Source organism: Pteropus alecto, unplaced genomic scaffold (assembly GCF_000325575.1).
Source record: "Pteropus alecto unplaced genomic scaffold, ASM32557v1 scaffold239, whole genome shotgun sequence".
Taxonomy (NCBI): domain Eukaryota; kingdom Metazoa; phylum Chordata; class Mammalia; order Chiroptera; family Pteropodidae; genus Pteropus; species Pteropus alecto.
In genome coordinates this window covers 12582011-12598692 of record NW_006494613.1, presented here as the reverse complement: position 1 = coordinate 12598692, position 16682 = coordinate 12582011, and the positions used below count along the sequence as shown (strand labels likewise).

At 31.4% G+C, this 16682-nt stretch overlaps 1 protein-coding gene and 1 pseudogene across 2 annotated transcripts in view; one reads left to right on the top strand and one right to left on the bottom strand.

The window, feature by feature from the left end:
- The window catches only part of CADM2 (cell adhesion molecule 2), a 974765-nt gene that overhangs the window by 84310 nt on the left and 873773 nt on the right, over window positions 1-16682 (bottom strand). The window lies entirely within an intron of this gene.
- LOC112474548 lies at window positions 7768-7885 on the top strand (annotated as a pseudogene).

The window sequence follows — 16682 nt, the reverse complement described above, 5'->3', positions numbered from 1 at the left end:
CCTTCTCCCCTAGTTTTATTGAGATATGGTACTGTATTAGCTTAAGATGTACAACATAAAGATTTGATATATGTATATGTTACAAAATGATTACCACATTAAGTTTAGTTAATATCCATCACCTCATATAGGTATACTTTTTTTGTGTGTATGATAACTTTTAAGGTTTATTCTCTTAGCAACTTGCAAATATACAGTATAGGATTATCAAATATAGCCATTATGTTGTACATTACATCCCCAGGAATTATCTATCTTATAACTGAAAGTTTACATCTTTCGACCACCATCATTCATTTCTCCTACCTTCCACTGCCTACCTCTGGCCACTTTTATTTAACACAGTATTTGTCTTAGCCAGAGCAATTAAGCAGGAAAAATGAATAAAAGTCACCCATATCATAAAAAAAATTAGTCAAATTGTTTCTATTTGCAGGTGACATGGTACATATAAAAAACCCTAAAGACTCTACCAAAACATACAAATAAACAAACACAACTAATAAATGACTTCAGAAAATTTTCAGAATGTAAGAATATACAAGGATTAATTACATTTCTATACAACAGAAAGAGAAATCAAGGAAACAGTACCATTTACAATTGAAGCGAAAAGAATAAAATACATAAGAAAAAAATTAACTAAAGAAGTGAAATAATTGTATACTAAAAACTATAAGACACTGGTGAAAGAAATTAAAAAGAATACATAAATGGAAAGATATTCCATGCTCATGGACTGGAAGAATTAATATTGTTAAAATCCTATACTACCCAAAGCAATCTATAAATTCAGTGCAATCCCTATCAAAATTCCAATGGCATTTAAAAAAAAAGAAATCTAAAATTTGTATGGAAACACAAAAGACTGAAAAGCCAAGAAATTTTGAGAAAGAAGAAAAAAGCTAGAGGCATCACACTTTCTGATTTCAAACTATATTACAAAGCTGTAGTAATCAAAATAGTATGGCATTAGCATAAATACAGAAATATAGATCAGTGAAACACAATAGAGAACCAGGAAACAAACCCATGCAGATATGATCAACTGATTTTTGACAAAGGCACTGAGAATGGGGAGATATACAAAGGCGAAAGGATAATCTCTTAAATAAATGGTATTGGGAAAACCGAGCAGGTAACTGTAAAACAATGAAACTCGACACTTATCTTACATCATACACAAAAATTATCTCAAAATAATTTTAAAAAGTTGAACACAAGATCAGAAACCATAAAACTCCTAGAAGAAAACATAGGCAACAAGCATCTGAGATCAATCTTGGCAATGATTTTTTGCATTTGACACCAAAAGCAAAAGCAACTAAATCAATAATAAATAAATGGGACTGTGTGTGTTACATGCCATTGAATTGACTATTGATGTCCCCATGAGTGAGTGATGTCTACTATGTCTTGTCCTCCATAGCTCTTTGTTCAGTTCCTATAGACTCCTGCCTATTGATTCTTTTATGGAGTCAATCCCATACTTGGTCTTCCTTTCTACCTGATGCCTTCTATTTTTCCAAGCATTATTGTCTTTTACAAAGAACTCTGCCTTCTTATGATGTGTCCAAGTAGGACTTCAAAGCTTCAGTTTTGTTTATTTTGCCTCCAGCAATGTTTTAGACTTCATTTGCTCTACCACCCAGTTGTCCATCTTTCTGGAAGTCCAGAGTATCTGTAGAGCTCTTGTCCTACCCCATATTTCAAAAGAATCATTTTTTTTCCCCCTGTCAGTCTTTTTTACTGTCCAATTTTGACATCCATACATAGTAATTGGGAATATGAGGGTATGGATATGAGAGAGGAGAGGAGGCATCTAAAAAATGCAAAGGAAAGGGCTTGCAGAAATGACCAACTCAGTCAGTTAAAGCCTATTCCTAACTGCCCTCTCTCCCCCTTCCAGGAATCTCCAGCTAATATGTTTTCCCATAGCTACCTCCCCCACCTCAAGGACTCTCCAGCTCACATCTGTTGATCCATGGCTTGCCAACCAACTAAAGTCTTTCCTTATCTCTGTAGCTGTGTAGGAATAACAAGACTATAAAACTGCTTATTATGTTACAATTGAGGCTCAGCCTTTGGATAGGAATCCACTGAGCAAGTACTGGAATTAATAAGTGTTGCTTCCTACTTATAGCCTCAATGTCTCATCTCTCTATTCAAGAATTCTGTAACAGTGCTGAGAACACCAAGGTCACAAAACAAATGACCTGTAAGACCAGTGGTCTGGAAAGTCCTCCCACTCCCGACCTTATAGCCTCCCTCCCATCCTGAGTCATGAGGCACATGTGAAACTTCAGACAAAGGAATCACGCATCCCTTGCATGGGCACTGCAGAGATATATAAACTATAAGAAATCAGACCAAGGGGAGATCGTGCTTTGGGTCTGTTGAAAGCCCCACGTTCTCTGCCAGCCAATAAATGATCCTTCCTCTAACAAAGTTGTCTGAGCGTCCAATTTTCTCCATCGGGTGTTGCTTCCTGTAACAGATGATCCTAGCTTTGGTCTAGAATGACACGTCTCTGCTGTTGATGATCTTCCTAATTCTTCTTTTGCTGCTCTTCCACGCCTCAGCTTTCTCTTGATTTCATGGCTGCAGTCTCCATTTAAATTGATTTCTGAACCAAGATGAGCAAAATCTTTGACATTTTAAATCCTTACTGTCTATATTAAAGTTATATATTCTGTAGTCATGATTTTTGTCTTATTGATGTTCAAATACATTGCTGCGTTGGCACTTTCTTATTTCATTTCCAGTAGAAGTCATTTCAAATCACTGCTACTTTCTGCCAGTAAAATGGTGTCAGCTGCATATCTTAAATTTTTGATATTTCTTCTACCAATTTTCACTCCTCCTATTTGTGAGTCTAGTCCAGTTTTTGTTTGTTTGTTTGTGTGGTTTGGCTTTTTTTGTTTGTTTGTTTGCTTTGGTATATGTTCTGCAAACAGATTAAACAGAAAGGGAGATAAAATGCACCCTTGCCTTACACATTTGCCTATAGAAAATCATTCTGTCTCTCCATATTCTGTCCTGACAGTGGCTTCCTGTCCACAATAGTTTATAAATCAGGATGATCAAGTGTTGAGGCACACCGATTTCTTTCAGAGCAGTCCATAGCTTTCCATGATCCACACAGTGAAAAGCTTTACTGTAGTCTATAAAACATAAACTTACTTTCTTATGAAATTATTTGGAGCACTTCAATATCCAACAAATGTTTGCAATTAGTTCTCAAATGCCTCTTCTTTTTCTGAAACCAGCTTGAACCTCTAGCATTTCTCGCTCCATATAAGGTAGAAGTTTTTGTTGCATCATCTTGAGCATTACTTTACCTGTACAGAAAATTAGAGCAATGACTCTATAATCACTACACTCTTTGACATCTCCTTTCTTGAAAATTGGGATGTATATTGAACATTTTCAGCTTGTAGGCCATTATTTGTTTGTTTTTCATGTTTGTTGACATATATGTGTTAATTAGGATATTAACAAATTCAGTTTCTGTGGCTTGAAACAATTCTATCAGTATCTCATATTTCCCTGATGACTTATTTGTTTCCAATACTTTCAAGGCAGCTTTCACTTGTTTCTAGAATTACAGGTTTTTTCTTGTAGGAATCTTCTTCAAAAGTAAGTCATTCTTTTATCTCTTCTGCATAGATTTTTTGTATACTGTATCCATCTTCCTTTTATTTTTCTTCTGGTTAAATAATATATTTTCCTGTTGTTCAGTATTCCTAGTTTAGATGTGAATTTTCCTTTTATTTCTTGAATCTTCTTGTAGAGATCTGTTTTCTTTTTTTTGTTGTTCTTCTCTTCTATCTTCTTACACTGAGCATTGTAATAGTTCTCTTTATCTCTCCACAATAGTCATTGAAAAATTGTTTAAGATTCTACTCCTGATTTTGTCATCTTTTACTTTTTTGCCTCTTGCCTGTTTTTAACAACTTCTTCTGTCATCTATCTAGATTTTGTTTTGTTTTGTTTTTACTCCTGACATCAGCTTTTTTCATTCTTTGTTAAAAATATTTCTAGTTTCAGTCCACAGTTCTTGTTCTCAGTTAATTAACAGTGAAAATTTGTTTTTTTATGTGGACTTTAAATCCATCAGGAATGTTATATACATTATATTCTGGCACTACAATTCTTTTAGTGCTCGTCTTCAGCTTTACTCCAATGTTCGATATCAACGGTTTGTCATCAGAACCACAACCTGCTCCTGGTCTTGTTCTGGCTTCTCCATCTCCTGCTTCCAGTTACATAGTCTATTAGATTTTTATATCGATCATCTAACAATATCCATTAATATAATCGTCTTTATAGTTGTTTGAGGCATATGTTTTTGATAGGCAAGTTGTTGACTTCCCAGAAATCCAAGAGCCAATTTCCTGAAACATTTCTGACCCCTAGTCCAAATTTTCTGGCAACATTTGATTCTGCTTTATTTCCTACTTTTGCATTCCAGTCACCTATAATTATCAACATGTCTTGTTTGGGTATGTAATAAACATCTTCTTGGATACTTGTGTAAAAACTTTCAATTTCATCTTCTTCAGTCTCTGTAATTGGAGCATAGATTGGAATAATGACTATGGTATTAGGTTTTCTTGAAGTCTGATTGATATCATTTAGTCAGACCTTGCATTATAGCCCCTAACTGCCTGTGTTACATCTTTCCGCAGTATTAAAGCCACTCCTTTTCTTTTGAGTTTGTAATTTTCAGAGTAGAACACTTTATAGTTGCCTGACTGGAAAAGTTTCATTGCAGTCCATTTTAGTTTGCTAACATTAAGCCCTGCAATGTTTAAACGTTCTATTTCTTGCTTTACCATTTTCAGTTTACCTTGGTTCATGCTTCTTACATTCCATGTTCTAATTGTATTTGTTGTGCAACATAGTACTTTCCTTTCACCTTTGTGCACATCAGATGCTAGAGGTTCTTCTGGCTCTTGTTTAGTAAGAAAGGAATATATGGCAGTGGTTAACCATTGCCTTCTACTGCGTGTCATGTGGGTCCAAACCACACATGGGTCTACATCAAACTAAAAGACTTCTGCATAGCAAAGGAAACATTAACAAAGTGAAAGGACAATCTACAGAATGGGAGAAAATATTTACAAATCATATATCTGAAATTGGGTAAATATTAAAAATATATAGAAACTCAAACATCTTAAGAGCAATAAAATAAAATAAAATAAAAAAGGGCAGGGGAACTGAATAGACATTTTTCTGAAGAAGGCTTACAAATGGCCAATAAGTCATTTGTCATTGCTAATCATCAGAGAAATGCCAATTAGAAAAAAAAATGAGATATCACCTAACACCTGTTAAGATAACTATTGTTAAAAACCCAAGAAGAAAAAGAACAAGTGTTGAGGAAGATTTGAAGAAAAAGGAACCCTTGCCCACTGTTGGTAAACATGTAAATTGTTGAAGCCACTGTGGAAAACGGTATGGAGATTCCTCAAAAAATTAAAAATAAAAATACCACTTAATTTAGCAATTCCACTTCTGGGTATTTATCCAAAGGAAATGAAATCACTACCTCAAACACCTGTCTGCACTCCCGTTTTCATTGCAGCATTATTTACTTAGTCAAGACATAGAAACAACCAAGGTGTCTATCAACAAATAAATGGATAAAGAGAATATATTCAAATATAATAGATTATTACTCATTTATAAAATATAAGAAAATCTTTCCTTTTGAAACAACATGAATAAAACTTAAGGGCATTATCTTAAGTAAAATAAGTCAGAAAGAAAAATACAAATATTGTATGATCTCATGTGAAATCTAAGAAAAAAACAAATTCATTGAATTGACTTCTTTTTAAATCAAATACTTGTAAAGAACGGGAAAGGAGAGGGGAGGTAGACAGGGTAAAGGGAGTCAAATATAGTGGGTAGGGGGAGGGTGAAGTGGGTAAAGAGGATCAAATATATGATAGCTAAATGAAACTAAACTTTGAGTGGTAAACACACAATAGAACATACAGAGGTCAAATTATAATATACACCTGAAAATTATATAATTGAATGAACCAATGTTGTCCCAATAAACTTAATTTTTTTAAAAAAGAATTCTCATCTCAAAACCTGCTTTTAGAGGAGAAAGTATAAGTGAATCATGGATTTCTGCCTTCCAAAATTTTACAGTACTTTATAACTATTAATGATAAGAATGGCTATTAATAATATCTACTTCCATGTGTTGAGAATGGTAATTATCCTAGATACTTTACATATATTTTCTAAAACCCTCACAAGAACACTTTGGTGAATATCATTTAAAAAAATCTAATACACGTAAGAATATGCACAATCAGAAATTTATCTAAAACATGGTCTGATTCCATAGTAAAGGCTTCATCCACCATCACTTGCTTTCTAACATGGAGATTATTTTCCTAGATCTTCTAGGTCAAAATTTTCTAATTTAAACATAATTTTTCACATCATATGAAATTATTTTTGAAAAAGCTTTAATAATTTGTTTATTTTGGTGAAAAAGCTGAAGTTATGTTTTGTTATAATAAATAAAATTAGAATATATGTCTTATTAACTGATACCTATAACTATAACAGCATTTTTAATACAAAGATTATATTTTTCTGACAAAATTTTGTAAAAGGGATAAAAATTGTAAATCAAATAGTAATAAATATTGGAAATTGTATCAAAAAAGAAGATAGGCAATATGGCAAAATAATTTATTTGGTTAAGTAGTGAAAACACTTTGAGAAAGAATAAAGAAAGGACAGTTTATTAGGACGATACCCATGAAATTTCTGAAAAAGGATTCTATAAAAATAATAATAAAAAGATAATAAACTAGTTATCCAAAAATATTGGGAAAATATAATTATATCCAATTATATAGACAGCTTGTTTTCATAGTATCTTTAATAAAAGCCACACCATTAATACTTCTCAACTTTCTTCATATACCCCAAAACTGCTAACTGCTTTTTGAATTTACTAATTCTTATCTTAAAACTGATAGCCTGGAAAATCTCATATTACGCACTTCATTTGAAGATGCAAATCTGGTACAATAAAACCATGATTTATGAAATATTAGAAATCGTGTCCTTCTTACAAAGTTACATAAGGCCCAAATTAAAATAACAGTTATATTAACTATAATTTGAATTTTAGAAGATTTATCCTTAAAATATTACTCAACTGAGGTATTTTATTACATTAAGAAGCATTACTTTCTTGATATGTAAGCTAGAATTTTTAAACACACACAGATATAATCGTATACATGTATCCACACATTCTCATAAACTCAAAATTATACCCCCAAAATCCAAACTGTCATAATTTTTTTCTGCTCATATTCATAAATTTTCAGTCACATCTTAAAGCATATGACTCTATAAATATGTAATTAAATTTAGATATCCTTTTAAATTGTGTATTTAAAAATAAATTTAAAGATCTAGATAAATTATTCAAGTTGCCAGTTTATATTTAAAAAAGTCTTTTTTTCTTAAATCTCTTTTAGGAAGTAATAAAAAAAACACCTGTGAAGATGGTTGACAGGAGATAATAGCAATATAAGTCATTGATGTCTCTGCACATTGCAGATTTCTTGATTCTACAATATATGGTAAATCTTCAAGATGACAAAAAAAAGTTAGCACCATAAGATGCAATTTTCATTAAATGAAGGTTAAAGTTTATGCATCGATTAAAAATAGCCTACCTATATTTCAATAAGTACTTAAAATCTTTAAGCTTCTGTCTACGGCCATACCACTCTGAATGGGCCTGATCTCATCTGATCTCAGAGGCTAAGCAGGTTGTGCCTGGTTAGTACTTGGATGGGAGACCACCTAGGAATACCAGGTGCTGTAGGTGTAAAAAAAAAAAAAAATCTTCAAACTTCTTAATATCATAATACAAAATATTAAGTGTTTTAGCAAGTCTTGATACAATTTGTATTTCATCTCAATAAAGAAGGTCCCTAGGCTTTCTCTATTTGGAACCCAGAAATTATTGAGTTTCTTGCTGCAAATGAAAAACAATCTTCCTTGCTGTTCAGATGACCAAAAGAGATCATTTAAAGTGTCTTCAGTCTACAGATCCTATGTGATAAGGCTGAGAAAGAGTAAGAACTAGACACCAGGAGTAACAGGACAGTGATACAGCATCAGGCATGAGATAACACAATTTAACTCCATGGTGAGAACACTGATATTGTCAATCCAGAAAGTTCCTCCTTAAAAGCCCAAATAATTAGAAGTTTAAAACATCCCATATGAGGTGAACTTTTATTTATGTTGTTGTCTACCAAATATATAGGGCTAAAAGATGTTTTATTTTCTCATGAATATAAAGACATTTTTGCAGCAGTTTCTTCCTAGAATAGAAAACCAGAAGAAAATATAAGTGAAAAAAGAAACCAAATATGCTCATGCATTTGTCTTCTCATATTCTAAGGCCTTGGTGAAACTGTTTTTACCTTAACAAATATTTTAAAAACCTTTTTTTTTTACTCAATATTTTTCTTTGTACATATCTAATGAGATTCTCCAATATCTTTAATAACTCCTTATTTATAAATTAATATTGGAAAGAATTGCCACAACTTTCGTAGAGTATGTGTATTCAATAAATTGAGCCAGATACAACCCTAATTCATAATTTCTACTGGAACTCTTTAGTTAGTCTTTGGGGTATTTATTCTGTAAAGTTATATCACAGAAGCAGTCTCTCTAATTCTCCCAACTGTATATAGGATCATTCACTCCTTAGGGATTAATGAGAATGGAATCTTGCTTCGCCTTCATAGCTTTCATTCTCTCTTTAGGCTTATGTTTGAGAGGAATAAAGAATAAGCAGTTCAGTTATGGAAAACTTAGTTTTATAACACAGGTCTGCTAGGAAAAGAATTCTAGTGTCCTCGCAGAAATGGACAGGAGTAAAAGGTTTTCCAAAGTGTGGGATGGATACACTCTTCAGTATCATCCTTGTCCCAAATGGCTGTACCCCTTTAAATTTCTTCATAAGCACAGTACATGTTGAGATTTATTACTGAAATTAATCTTAGGAAAATTAAATCTATTTTTTCCAGATGAAAGAAAAAAATAAGTCACTGTAATAGCATTCAAGTAAACACCTTCTGGTTCAAAATAGAAAGAAGTTTGCCAATATACATATCTTACATCTTTTTTAATATAAGACAAAGCAAGAACTTATGTTACTAACTCATGCCTTATGTATTTGTACTTATATGATACATGAAAATGACTACTGCCTTTATTTCAGTTTAGAAATTCCACAGGTGGCAGTAGATGTGATTGAAATTTTAATACCAGGGTTTTTTTCCTTAGGCCTAGTTTTTCTTTTATTTACTGTAATATTTTCACTCTAAAATGAAAAAAAGCTGGCAGGAGTTATGTAAACATCTTGGATCCTTTCTTCTGTTTTAAGCAAAAACTTTTAAATCAAAAAATTATACTGAAGAGCCTATGCATAAAACTCTGAGTATTTATGCTATCACATTTTTAGAGAAATAGAGAGAGAAAAATTAAATGCAAATTAATTGATAAATGTTTTTGAAATTGGGTTCAAGTAGAAAATTTTTAAGTTTTGGGGCTTCTGAGAACAGAAATTCTGAGAGAACTCTAGCCTGGGCAGTTCTTCACTGGGTAGATTCAGAGTGCAGCCATAACTCACAGCTCAAATATTGCCAGCCAAGTGAGAAAAGACAACAATCACAAACAAACAAACAAACAAACAAACAAACAAAAGAAAGAGGAAAAAGAACTAGAAGCTGGATTCTAGTTCTAAATTTACAATATAAATACAAAGGAAGTTCAATAAGTAGCCTTTCTTAAAACTATGAAACCAAATCAAAATATAAATTTGTAATAAGTCTCTATTTGAAGCTAAAGATGTGTTTGCTGAACAGAAAGAAATAGAAAGAGATTACTTGTGGAGCTATTTATACATTGACCATTTCAAATTCAAAGATACACAAAGGTTTGTTTTGTTAAGGAGAATTAAAGGTAGTTCAGAACATAGTTTGTAAACATTCTACATATATACAAAGTCAGTCTTAATTATTGTAGAAATCTAAGCTATTGGAGAGTACAAAGTATGATTTTTTTCCTTCAGATTTTATTATTGTGCAACTTAATTGAAATGAAAATTGTTTTTCTTTCATTTCTGATATTGATTTCATACTTTTTATGAGAACAATTTTTAAGCATCATATAACATACTATTTGCCAACTTAACTTTAAGTGTTTTACTTATCACAATTTAGGTTCATTTTAAGACATAATCAATGGAACATTTACGTGTCCATCTTTACAGATACAATTTTGCTCAAGGGAAAACAAAACTTCAGAAACATCTATAATGGAGTAGTTTTCAGTGAGTCTCGATGGGTTTAATTACCAGAAAATGTTCTACTTTTACACTAATATCTTAAGACAGATAGGAGATCGATGAACTTTTTGCTGTTGTTGTTAGTTAAAGTCTACGTATTCTTGACTAGGAACCTCATAATTTTATTTTATTGTTATCAAACAATTATCAAAAAAATAAATCTGTACAAGTTTTAAAACAGGGATTATGAGGGATATAAGGAAAATAAAATAAGTTATCTGTTCTCTGTAATACTAAATTTTAATAGCTTATATAAGATAAATGTTATTAACCATAACACTTAACAGGGCATAGTAAGTAGCATAAATGAGTTATAAAACATTATAAAGATTAATCATTCCCAAATTAGAGACATTATAACAGCCTTTATGAAATATATAACTTTTGACTAGTATCTTTAATTATGACAGGATTTTGATTAGTAGAAATGGTAGATGCCAACTCAAGAGGAGTCAGAACCCTAGGTGTATGTTTGCCCTCCAGAGGCTATAATGTTGAATAGATAAATTTAAGTACAGTGAATACCAGGAAAAGAGATTACATTTAATAGGTAAAATTGAAATGGGCTAAGATGACAAATTGGAAAAGAGTAAAATTAAAAGTAGGGATATGATAATTGAATTAGGGTAATAAATTCAAAAGTCAAAATGTAACTTGATATAATGGAATAAGACAAAATATGCTTATAAGTAGCTTCATCTAAAACAAAGTCTACAGGACAAAAGCTGAATATGTCAAAATATTATTTTAGTATTAGACCAGAAGACTGATGATTCCATTAATATGGAAGAGAGAATGAAATGTGATAGAAAACATTCTGGTCATAAAGAGGAGCGTAAACAAAAGAAAGAAATGGGAAAGGTTTGGGTAGAGGTGCGAGAGGGGAGGGGGGTGGGAACAACTTGTACATTTAAAATAGGCAATAAAGGGCCTTGAGTGCCAGAGTAAAGAACCTAGACTTTCTTGAAAAATGAAAATACTTTCATATGGCTTTTAAGAAGTGAATATTCTTGATCAGAGTTTCATTTAAGTATATTGATGTGAAATATCTGAAAGAGGAAATTTAATGAAGAGACCATATATAGAGTTCTGAGGAGAGAAAACAAGGTCCTACCTGAAGTTGGAGTAATTTTAAAGAGAAAGACACAATAGAAATTAGAAGAGCTCTTGAGTATGTAAATGTGAATTTTGGAGCCAGAAACTGTATGTTGTTAAAGAAAAGAGAGGAGAAATGCTATGGCATTCAGTCTGTATTACAGGAACAATGTTACTCTTACCTAGGAGAAAATATCATGCAAAAACAACCAATCAGACAAAGAAACAAACCATAAACCAGAATGAAAACAAATTGAGATATAGAAGAAAGGAAAGTTGATGATTTGATTTTGGGACATGTTGAATTCAAACACTAAAAAAAATTTAGAGATACATCTTCATCTAGCAATAAGGAAATGAGAAATTAGGAATCAGGGAAGAGGACAGGATTGCAATTTTTACAGAGAGAATTTGGAGCCAAGCAAGTGTCTAAGCTCAAGAAAGAAAACAAAAAAGAGCAGATTACAAATATCTCAGACTATTTTTATTTTATGGATGAAAAAAGAAAGGCAATGAAGTCCAAAAGATCCAAGAGAAGTCAGAAGAGAATATCATAGAAACAAGAAAGAATCTCTAAAAATTCACTGAACTAAATATTTACCTTATAATTTATCCAATACTTTGACCTCTCTGTTCTCTGATCCTCTCACGTCCAATATTATTTTGTTAGTCTCACCTCAGCCATAATCACACACTAAACTTTGTCATCATCTTTACTTCAGTACCTTACAAATCTCAATTTTTCAAATCACAACCTCCTAACTTTTCAGCTCTCTATTCTGTTATACATCATCAAAACCTCCAATCCCAACTAAAGGACCCAACATTTACCTTTATTCTTCAATTCCTTCCAAATCCTCTCTTTAACCAGTTTTACAATGGAATAAATATTTTTCCATTATGTTTATCTGGTTAATTCTCAGTTAATTACTCATCCCAGTAAAAATGAGGAGAGGAAAAACTGTTTGTTTTAAATACTATTCTTGAAATCATCATACGTGAATGTACATGAAGAGCAATCAGAAAGGAAATTTTAAAGCCAAAGGATATTTCATTATTGTGTCTTTGAGTATTTCATGTTTTTTAAATATTGTTTTGTTTGTTTTTCTTACCTGTGGAAATATGCCTCATGTATTGTCATAAACATTATTAACTTATGATTAGATCTATACATTTCCAGCCTTCCATAACTCTTTAACATATTTAAAATACATATTTTTGAAAAATCTATATTTTGATACAGCTAGTATCATCATTTGTTAAGTTAACTGTCCTAAATTCCAAATATTTAGATCTGGAATGGTACAATAAATAAAAAGTAAAAATAAAAACAAAGATGCTTGAAGAAATTACTTGAAGAAAATTCTTATGACTTTTCTTTTTAAATATGTAACTTTCCATTGTGTTTCTAGCCTGTTGCAGTTATTTGTATTGGTTCATTAGATAATTATATCTTTGTGTATTTGTGTGTGTATGTGAGAGAAAGAGATGGTTTCTTAGCTTTTTCCACACTGGTGTCACTCTCTTCTGCTTTTAGTGGTTTCTGGATATGTTCTTCAATCTCTTGCTTTATTCTCATAATTCATATGGGTTAGGCTTTGTTCTAAAATAGCATGAATATTCTATTTCCCATACCTGCATAATTATTTTTTATGAAAAGCAACAAATCTTTTTTTTCTTTCTATTTATAGTTTGAGAATCACAGTGATTCCTGTTGAAAGATTCAACAATGAAAGCCCCTAGTCAGATATCAATAACAGTACTTCTTTCCGATAGGCTCAAAAGTGTTTAATGCAGTAATAAATGAAGTCAGTTTGAAGTGGAAAATTCAAACCTACTTATTCCATTAAATTGCAAGTTAAAACTCTGAGTCTGAGCTTAGCTACTCATGTATATTCCTGAAATCAACTATTGCATTAGTATAGCATCAAGTAGGAGATGTCTCATTACATTAAAGGTGAGATTTAGATGAGATGATAGCATTTATGCTAACTTCACCATGAAATTTAAAAACGCAATAGCAAATAAGAAATGAACTTCTTTTATCCTGATTAATCTGAGCATATACAACTTGATTAAGATTTTTGGAGACATTCGTTGCCTCCAAGAATAGAAGTTTATAGTTAAAACAAAATAACCTATATGCAAGAGGTAAGTGCCTCTATAGAAGACTTGAAAATAATGACATTTTTTAGAGTGCCTGTGAAATCCTGGACCACTTTTTACTGATGAGTAGTGCTCACTGATGATTATTTTGACACTTTTAAGAAACAAAGAAGTCATACTATGAACTGTATAATTCCAGCCAACTTATGGCAAAGGAATAAAAGATTATCCCTAGAAAAGATAAGATTGCTATGATCCTGAAGGAGTGACAGATTTTAGCAGTGAAAAAAAATATTAAAGATTGTGATAAATGCGTAAGCTAATCTCTCTCTCAAGGATGTTGTGCTAAAGCAACACAATTACCCATGCCTTATCTACACTTAACATTTCTTTTCTTTGGTAAACATAGAATACTAACTCCTGGTTAAGAAAAAAATCAAGAAATCTTGAGTAAACAACCATTTTCTCTTCCAAGCAATAATAAGCCCCTCTGTGTATGTACATTAAGCTAAAAATCTCAATGACATATTTTAAAATGATTCTTCTTAAGAAAATATTTTTTCAACTTATTTAAAACTTAGTAGCTCTTGAAAACCTCATTTGACTAAGCTAGACTTTAGAACGCTTGTATGTTTTTTAATTCCAGAATTTATGAATCTGAGTTTCTCAAAACCTGCCACTTTATCTACCTGTGTACATTATAATGACATTTTGATTCCATATAAAATGAATCTACAAGCATCATAATCAATCAGATGCCTGAAAACCATTTAGTTTAAGGGCATGTCGGAATGATGGGGACTTATTGTCCTTATAAGAGTTACTTTGCAATCCATTACTTCCACTGCTATAAATAGTGCTAATTAACCTTATAAGATCTAATACTATGTTAAATCCCGTGTCGCCATTATAAAACAGCTTTTACTCCATAACTTTTTTTTTTTTCTAATATTAAAACCAATGGTCTCAGAAAAGTAAAAGTAAAGTGCACATCATTTATCTGGTAGCTGGGGAATTAAACATCCCATATAGATAATTGCTGAAGATAATTGAAATTTAAGACTTAAGAATCTGAAAGTATATTTTAATCATTTGGATGAATTTTTTTTCAAAAGATCAAACTTCTCTACATCATTAAATAGAACATCCTCAGCAGCATTCAACTATATTTTTGGAGCTAAGATATCTTAAGTTTGAACATACATTTTTGTTCAGTGATGGTCTTTAAGAAACTGAAGTGATTAAGACAACATATTTTTTTTCTTTGAATGTCCCCAAGAACCGATTTCACCACATTTGGTGTTAATGCAACAATTTTCAAACTTTTGAGATGTGTCTACAGTAAAAAAAACATATTTTACAACCCCAAATACACAAACACACAAGAAATAAAAGCTTGCTCTTTCCATTGTACTATGACATTTTCTTTACTTTTCTTTTTCTTCCTTTCTTCACTATGTTTTTATGTTCTATTCTATTATTTTCTATTTTATTCTTAGTTTTTAAAAAGTTTTTAAAATTGATCTTATATTTCATCATTTAGTCACATCCAGCATTTTGAAAAACACTGCATTTGTTACGCACAGTGAAAGCTCTTGTGGCCTATAGATCTTTTGCCCATACACTCCCAAGCTATATTTTTAAACTGGCTTCTTTATAACACCTCATTATATTCATTCTTGTATTTGTATTTTGAGGGCTAGTGCTTAAGTCCAACACAGCTCACCATTTCAGGGATGTCTGTTGGTCAAAAGTCTCAATAGTTTCTACTTTTCTCTTCTGTTTTTTAAAATGCTTTCTGCCTCTCCTCATTCTCTTTTCCTTGAGGCATCCCGATATTTTTAGTACTCTGAATTGGCAAGAGTTGGGCTTTAAAGCCATCATCAACAACTGAACAAATTCTTCTTATTCTAATTGGAGACATTTGTAAATATTCATATTTTCTACAACTTGGGGCATGGTTTGCTGTTTAAGATTTTTCTTCAAACTTTGAACTTTAGGAACATCTATATTATTGTGGTTATATCTAAACAAATGAATAAATGTATACCATACATTTTAAAAACATGTGAAATGGAAAAAACCTTCTTTAGATTGAGTAAATGGCTCTATGAGCAATAAGAATTTTCTGTTTCAACATCAATTGAAATAATACCAAATATCTACAGTGATTCTTAATTAATTTTATTTTCCACATTTTGTTTCTTTTATATATTTTACAAAAGTGATAAAATATTTAACACAAATATAATATAATCTACCTCTCAATAACTTGCCTGGTGACCACAAGAGATGTTAGCTCTAACGTTATGACATATATTATGGAAAAAAATTGCAAAGAGAATAAGAAATCTTATTGAATGGCACTTTTTAAGCAATGGGTTTACAATTTCTTTAATTGAAGATATAGTATAGTATTTCATAATTTTTTAATGTTGAGTGATTTTTTTTGTTTCTGCAATTTTCCAACAATTACCATTTTGATGACTTTGTATATATATAAACACACATGCGATGCCTATAGATCTTTAAAGAGTAAAGTACTCCGATATAATTGCATAATTAATATAAAAACTACAGATTTTTAAAACCATGAGCCCAAAAGTGCATCTTGTAAATCTAATCAATGTATATATAAGCATCATTTCACAATGGGTCTTAAATATATTGAGATATTTTTGCGTTACAGTTTTCCACTAAAGATTTCCATAATCTCTCAAAATAATTGTTTTTTTGTTGCAAGAAAACTGCTTACCTGGAGATGTTCAAGAAGTATATTTCCTCTATATATCTATAATCATGGTCCTGCATACATTTATGGGACTTTCACAAAACATAGAAACATTTAATTGAAAATGATTGAGTGCTCAACACACCACAGATGCCCAGCTAAATAACAGCAGTGAGATTACCCAGAGTCAGCTTCTTGTTTCAAAAACAAAACCAAATTATTCAGTCTCATTTCCAAGATAACCACTTGTGTGTTTCCAGAGAGTCAATGTCTGATTAAATTTTGAAGCCATGAGATGGAAGAAAAGACCATATGGGCCTCAGAAAA